This window comes from Oncorhynchus kisutch, linkage group LG1 (assembly GCF_002021735.2).
Source record: "Oncorhynchus kisutch isolate 150728-3 linkage group LG1, Okis_V2, whole genome shotgun sequence".
Classification (NCBI taxonomy): Eukaryota; Metazoa; Chordata; class Actinopteri; order Salmoniformes; family Salmonidae; genus Oncorhynchus; species Oncorhynchus kisutch.
Window position 1 is genome coordinate 74,662,173 of NC_034174.2, and position 8,065 is coordinate 74,670,237.

An 8,065-nucleotide genomic window follows, 5' to 3' on the forward strand; every position below is an offset into this window, starting at 1 on the left:
GTGGAGGCTATATACAGGGGGGTACCGGTACAGAGTCAATGTGGAGGCTATATACAGGGGGGTACCGGTACAGAGTCAATGTGGAGGCTATATACAGGGGGGTACCGGTACAGAGTCAACGTGGAGACTATATACAGGGGGGTACCGGTACAGAGTCAACGTGGAGACTATATACAGGGGGGTACCTGTACAGAGTCAACGTGGAGACTATATACAGGGGGGTACCGGTACAGAGTCAATGTGCGAGGGCACCGGTTAGTCGAGGTAATATGTTCATGTAGGTATAGTTAAAGTGACTATGCATAGACAAACAGAATAGCAGCAGCGTAAAGGGGGGGGGGGGGCAATGCAAATAATCTGGGTAGCCATTTGATTAGCCGTTCAAGAGAGTCTTATGGATTGGGGGTAGAGGCTGTTGAGAAGCCTTTTGGACCTAGACTTGGTCCTCAGGTATGGCTTGCCATGCGGTAGCAGAGAGAACAGTCTATGACTAGGGTGGCTGGGGTCTTTGACAATTTTAAGGCCTTCCTCTGACACCGCCTGGTGTAGAGGTCCTGGATGGCAGGAAGCTTGGCCCCGGCGATGTACTGGGCTGTACGCACTACCCTCTGTAGGGTCTCCTGACTCCTCCTGTCTCAGCCTCCAGTATTTATGCTGCAGTAGTTTATGTGTCGGGGGGCTAGGGTCAGTTTGTTATATCTGGAGTACTTCTCCTGTCCTATTCGGTGTCCTGTGTGAATCTAAGTGTGCGTTCTCTAATTCTCTCCTTCTCTTATTCTTTCTCTCTCTCGGAGGACCTGAGCCCTAGGACCATGCCCAAGGACTACCTGACATGATGACTCCTTGCTGTCCCCAGTCCACCTGGCCGTGCTGCTGCTCCAGTTTCAACTGTTCTGCCTTATTATTATTATTCGACCATGCTGGTCATTTATGAACATTTGAACATCTTGGCCATGTTCTGTTATAATCTCCACCCGGCACAGCCAGAAGAGGACTGGCCACCCCACATAGCCTGGTTCCTCTCTAGGTTTCTTCCTAGGTTTTGGCCTTTCTAGGGAGTTCTTCCTAGCCACCGTGCTTCTACACCTGCATTGCTTGCTGTTTGGGGTTTTAGGCTGGGTTTCTGTACAGCACTTTGAGATATCAGCTGATGTACGAAGGGCTATATAAATACATTTGATTTGATTTGCGGTTGGAGGCCGAACAGTTGCCATACCAGGCAGTGATGCAACGAGTCAGGATGCTTTAGTTTTTGCTTGTAAGCCGGAATCAGGAGGATAGAATTATTGTCAGATTTGCCAAATGGAGGGCGAGGGAGAGCTTTGTATGGGTCTCTTTGTGTGGAGTAAAGGTGGTCTACCATTTTTTCCCCTCTGGTTTATTTAACATGCTGGTAGAAATGAGGTAAAACTGATTTATTTTTCCCTGTATTAAAGTCCCTGGCCACTAGGAGCGCGGCCCCTGGATGAGCGTTTTCCTTTTTGCTTATGGCCGCATCTGTTTGTGGTGGTAAATAGACAGCTATTAGAATATAGATGAAAACTCTCTTGGTAAATAGTGTGGTCTACAGCATATTATGAGATGCTCAGCTGAGGTAGAGTAAAACCTTGAGACTTCCTTAGATATTGTGCACCAGCTGTTGTTTACAAATATACATAGACTGCCACCCCTTGTTTTACCAGAGGCTACTGTTCTATCCTGCTGATACAGCTGGTGGGTTATACACTGTATGTTATTCATGTCGTCGTTCAGCCACAACTCGGTGAAACATAAGATATTACAGTTTTTAATGTCCCGTTGGACAGATATACATGCTTGTAGTTGGTCTATTTTATTATCCAATGATTGTACGTTGGCTAATAGGATCGATGGTAAAGGCAAATGACCACTTGCCGCTGGATCCTTACGAGGCACCCCGACCTTCGTCCTCGATATCTCAGTCTCTTTCTCCTGTGAATGACGGGGATGTGGGCCTTGTCTGGTGTCTGAAGTAAATCCTTCTCCTCTGACTCGTTAAAGAAAAATAGGTGGTGAGTAATCGCTGTCCTGATTTCTAGAAGCTCTTTTCGGTCATAAGAGACGGCGGCAGAAACATTATTTACAAAATAAGTTACAAATAACGCAAAAAAACACACAATAGCACAATTGGTTAGGAGTAGAGGTTGGTTAGGAGTAGAGGTTGGTTAGGAGTAGAGGTTGGTTAGGAGTAGAGGTTGGTTAGGAGTAGAGGTTGGTTAGGAGTAGAGGTTGAGGGCCGATTTCAAGTGTTCATAACAATTGGTAATCAGAATTTTTGGACGCCGATTATATTGTAATCCACGAGGAGGCTGCGTGGCAGGCTGACCACCTGTTACACGAGTGCAAGCAGCAAGGAGCCATGGTAAGTTGCTAGCTAGCATTGAACTTATAAAAAACAATCAAACTACACATGGTTGATGATATTACTAGTTTATCTAACTTGTCCTTCGTTGCATATAATCAATGCGGTGCCTGAAATTGTGTCACTTCTCTTGCGTTTAGTATCGGCATTGAAAAATCATAATCGGTCGACCTCTAGTTAGGAGACTAAAACGACAGCCATTCTCTGAGTTACAGTTCATATAAGAAAATCAGTCAATTAAAAGGAATCCATTAACCCATAATCTATGGATCTGTTGGTCACAGACACCTTTAAAAAAATGGCAGGGACGTGGGATCAGTAAACCAGTCAGTATCTGGTGTGACCACCATTTGCCTCATGCAGCGCAACACATCTCCTTCACATTGAGTTGATCAGGCTGTTGATTGTGGCCTGTGGTTGTTGTCCCACTCCTCTTCAATGGCTGTGCAAAGTTTCTGGATATTGGCAGGAACTGGTACAGGCTGTCCTACACGTCAGAGGGATGTGGGTCCATGAAGCCGGGGCCTATCTGAATACCGCTTCACAGGCTGTAGGGTGGGCTTGAGTCACTAATGCACCCTATTCCCCATGTAGTGCAGAGCCCATAAGGCTCTGTGCACGTTGGACAGGGTCCATAGAGCACTATGTAGGCCTAGTGAATGGACTAGTGTATTTAATACAAGGGAATGTGACAGCAAGGAGCACATACCATTGAGTTCAGTAGGCATCACCATAGAGCTGGGGCTCTGACCTTGGGAGTGCTACTGGATATGCATACGTGTGCGTGTGTCTGATTTTGTATGTGATTGTGGCTGTGCAAAAAATTATCACAGGCCACAAACTTTCATTTTTTCAACCATGTGTAGTTAACTAGTGATTATGTGAAGATTGATTGTTTTTTATAAGATAAGTTTAATGCTAGCTAGCAACTTACCTTGGCTTACTGCTGCCCACGCGTAACAGGTAGTCAGCCTGCCATGCAGGCTCCTTGTGGAGTGCAATGTAAGGCAGGTGGTTAGAACGTTGGACTAGTAATCGGAAGGTTGAAAAAACTAATCCCTGAGCTGACAAGGTAAAAATCTGTCGTTCTGCCCCTGAACAAGGCAGTTACCCTAGGAACGGTGGGTTGTCATTGAAAATAAGAATATGTTCTTAACTGCCTTGCCTACTTAAATACAGGTGTAAAATATAAAAAACTATTACCGTTTGTTATGACCGATTAATTGGGGCCAATTTCAAGTTGTCATTACAATTGTTCGGTCAACCTCTAGTACAGACAGCATAGGGGGTAGATGCACGAGGGTACAGACAGTGTAGGGGGTAGATACTAGTGCACTACTTTTGACCAGGGCCAATAGGGAATTGGGTGCCATTTGGGAGGCAACTAAGGATTTGTGAAGCTCAAAGACGAGATCTTGAATCATTTTAACGAGAGAAGTCTGGCATGGAGATCACAGCCCGTTCATTTTGCCCAAACTTGGCACTCCTCTCTCTTCCCATGGTCGTGGCTTGCTTGACCCCGTAACTATGGCGAAGGAACTCCAATATCTATGCAAACGCCTTTTCACCGCTCAGGAATCTCAACTCTAGTCTGGAACGCAGACGCACACACACACACACACACACACACACACACTTCCCCTGGCAGAACAAAACTCAGCTGAAGTCCAAGGGCCGGAACCACGACTCCATTCAGCACATCACCCACATATGTATAATGAGGTTATTATAACCCAGCCCACCAGGACTACTGGGAACACTGAGTTTGGTTACCCAACAAAGCTACAAACATTCATCCCACACAGCCAGACAGTAAGATCCATTTATCTATGCTGAGAATATCGTATACAGAGATTTTAAAATGTAAACAATGTGTAATTGTTCTCACATTACTTTGACATAAGTCATTTCTAAATGGCGTTCATCTGGTTTCCCTGGGCATTACAAACAAGCTTAGAGACACTGAGACAGGGTTCTGAACATGTCCAAAAGAGCAGCTTCATTCAGACCTGACCCAGAACCAACAACTACACAGATATATAGAAAACAGTCAAATGTATTACAGATGAAGAAAGAGATATATATATATATATATAAAAGAGAGAGAGAGAAAGAGAACTTATTTTCCACCATAATTTGCAAATAAATTCATTAAAAATCCTACAATGTGATTTTCTGGATTTTTTCTCATTTTGTCTGTCATAGTTGAAGTGTACCTATGATGAAAATTGCAGGCCTCTCATCTTTTTAAGTGGGAGAACTTGCACAATTGGTGGCTGACTAAATACTTTTTTGCCCCACTGTATATAGAGAGAAAGAGAGAGAGATAAAGATATATATATAGAGAGAGAAAGAGATATTTAGAGAGAAAGATAGAGAGAGAAAGCCACATGTTTTTGATCAGTCTCTGAGAGAAGAAGTGAGGTAACGGTGATGTCATGTTTGTCTTTTGGACAGGTTCAAATGAAAGGAGTTGATGCTTCTAAATGGTTTAATGCTCCCGCTCTCTCTCTCTCCCAAACCAAATACACACACATACAGAGGCAAGCATGAACGAACACACCAACAACAAGTAAAAGTCACATGCCCACACACACCCATCCACCACCAAACACACATACATTTACAGGCATAGTTCCACACACATGCATGCACTCACGCGCTGGAACACACACCACGTTGATTGTGCATGTTACAACAAGCCCTGGCTGCTCTTTTATATAGAGTTGAGCCTATCGAGAAGCTACGTATTCACCAAAACAAACACTAACTCTTTCAAGCCTTCCTCAGTACACAGACGTATTTCAGGTTTGATTTCATACAACACAACGCTGCTAACAGTTGAACAAGGCTTAGTGTACTCGTGACATCTGTCACTGCAAATAAAGTGTTCTGCACTGATTGTAGCCACTTAGCCGTCACTGAAGTTGTGTGTTGTTAGAGCCGCCTGCAAAAGTCCAAATGGTTAATAGGCCTTATTCCTCTACGTGTCACTAGGTCAAATGGACCATGGTGGCAACAGTACTTCCTGCCTACTTAGACCGTAGTACTGGCTGGCCAGCTAGCGCCTTGGGGTGACTGTAAAGCCATTCATTTGGAAAGGGAAAATAAACAGAGGCAAGGAGAGAGAGAAAGAGAGAGAAAGCGAGGAGGGAGAGAAAGAGCGAGAGAAAGAGTGAGAGAGCGGAGAGATCATTAGGTTGGAGTGATAGAGGAAGTGACGCTACCGTGCCAAAAGCAAGAACGCACTAGCAGTATACTGTTCCTTTGGACAGGGTGAAGGCCTAGTCTGGATTTGGATTTCAGGTCCATCTACTGAACAGAACACACACACCAAAACGACTGTGGTGAAAAATCAAGCATTTCAGATTCAGAGTTACACCCTTTTCAGAACCGATTATCATAATTATCTTTTCTGGCCCTATTAACTCCAGGCAGTCTGCTCTCTGGTCCTGGTGTTGAAATGGAGATCCTTAAAGGGTGATTATATGTTGAGAAATATCAGTGCTGAGGTGATCTGGATAGTCGGGGAGGTGTGTGTGTACCTGTATCCCTTGTGTCTTTGATCTATCCAGAGTCCAGACATGGTAGACTACAGGGGAGAGAGGTGTGAAACCACAAGGCCTTCAAGGGGTCTGGAAGATATGAGTGATTCAGCACTGAACACCATACTATAGGTTAAAACCAACTCTGCAACAATCTATGATTAAACACATATTTATCTTGTCTGTGTGTGGTCTGCATATGGGTTCCTTTTTGATACTGTAGTAGCTCACTGTCTGGATTATGTTTCAAATTAGTTACCAGTGTAGTTAGAGTGTAATTACATACCATTACATTCCACGTAGAGAGTGACAGTGATTGCACCACTTTGATAAAGTACTGGGACTGTATAGTGTCAGAGGATATCAAAGGGTTTTATCTCCCAGCCAGACTCAGTTGGACTCAGTTGGAGATACAGAGAGATATGAAGACAGGGGAAACTGCAGACCATTATTTTCTGTCTGGAAGATAATCAAGGGAACTCAGACAACTGTGACATGGAACAATGAATGCTATATGATATAATTAAATTGAGCCTTTTCAATACTACAAAATCATTGAAGGAGCAAAGCCCTGATCATCACACTGTCTCGCACCACATGCCGCGTTCAAGACAACTGGGAACTCGGAAAACAAACGAGCTCAAAAAAACATTTAACAGTCGCCCAACTCAGAATTACAAGTCGGATACTCGGGCACGTTTCTAGAGCCTTTCCGACCCGAAGATCACTGACGTCATGATCAGACCCGGTTATTTTGCGAGTACCCAGTTGTCTTGAAAGCACCAATATTCTCCTCTTCACCACGAGTGTTTTTGCATGCATACCATACAACTTTCACGCTTTCCGCAAACAAAGGGTAGTTTAATGCAATAACACGCCAACATATTTGGCATTTTTGAAAAGAGTAGCACTTATTTTACTTTCCCTAGTCGAACTACAGTAGGCAAACCTACATTGATTGTCTGGTTGCCATGATTACATATTGTATCTACCACCACGTGAAGACGTTTACAAAACACATTACAGTATCATACACACTCATTGAGGGAGGATACAATTTACATTGCTGCACCACGTTACATAGGCAACTTCGAACGCGTGCCACAACGGTTTGCCAGATAATAGGCTGTTACTGTTTGACGCGCGTTGAACGTTCATCAAAATCACACACACAGGTTAACATTCTTACTAGATGTAAACGAATATGCTACGACTATTAAAATACATAACCGAGTTAACATTTTAAAGTGCATTTACCTGAAACTCGTGGAAGCTGGATAAATTGAGAATAAATTAATTTCATTCAGGACCACAGCACGCCACTCCGCAAAGTGCTCTGATCTTTGATTCTAGCGTTTTGAATTAAAGCAATTGACCACACGAAGAGAACGCCCCCTTCACTGACGACAAACTAAAGTGATATGCCTAAACTGATCCTAACACTTATTCAAAACCAAGCCAGATGGTGTAGAGATTTAAAATATATCAATGCGGAACCACAGAGTCACTATTTGGCAGGAAGTCGTTTGTGACTTTCCTCTGCTTTACGTGAATGTGCATAAATTTGGCAAACCTCACCTCCAGTAAACCAATAACTTGTGTTATTATAAGTTATAAGCCCACTATAAATAATTACGCTATACATTTACTCACGGCAAAACAAAATGGCAAACTGTCCAGTCTTTATCACAATCTGAATAGATGGACCATGAATCATACGACTAGGCCTATATCTAATTCACAAAAACAACATAGGGACTTTTTCGTGAATAAAACATGTATACAAATGACCATGGCAGAGTATTATGACATAGTCCCCTAGTCAGAACAACTGACCTAAGACTGTGCTTCCCATTGACCTGACTGTAATCGGAGCCTGCTATGGCGTTCAGTAAGTAGTCTAGTCAAGTGGACGTGAAGAAACAACGCCCACATGCGTTCTGCATAGGCCTATATCATTTCACCAGTTTATCCCATGCGAAACTCAACTCTATGTCCTATACGTACGACTAGGCATGCATGCCATAGATATATGTAGGCTACTCACCACAGTTGCACTTTGAATGATCCTGCAGCAGAATTCCCTACTACCTATTGTGCTCTACCGGCTCCGTGCAACCTCCATGGCATTTAACTGACA

The 8,065-nt window shown here is 43.6% G+C and overlaps 1 protein-coding gene across 4 annotated transcripts in view; it reads right to left on the reverse strand.

The window, feature by feature from the left end:
- add3a (adducin 3 (gamma) a) overlaps positions 1 to 8,065 on the reverse strand; it is a 143,118-nt gene extending 135,053 nt beyond the window's left edge. For 2 of the 4 annotated variants that reach the window (XM_031833071.1, XM_031833098.1), the window contains exon 1: positions 7,183 to 7,290. The gene's annotated coding sequence lies outside the window, so the exon portion shown is untranslated. Of the gene's footprint in view, positions 1 to 7,182; positions 7,292 to 7,972 lie in introns of those variants that run through there. The other 2 variants (XM_031833102.1, XM_031833050.1) reach the window with 2 other exon arrangements.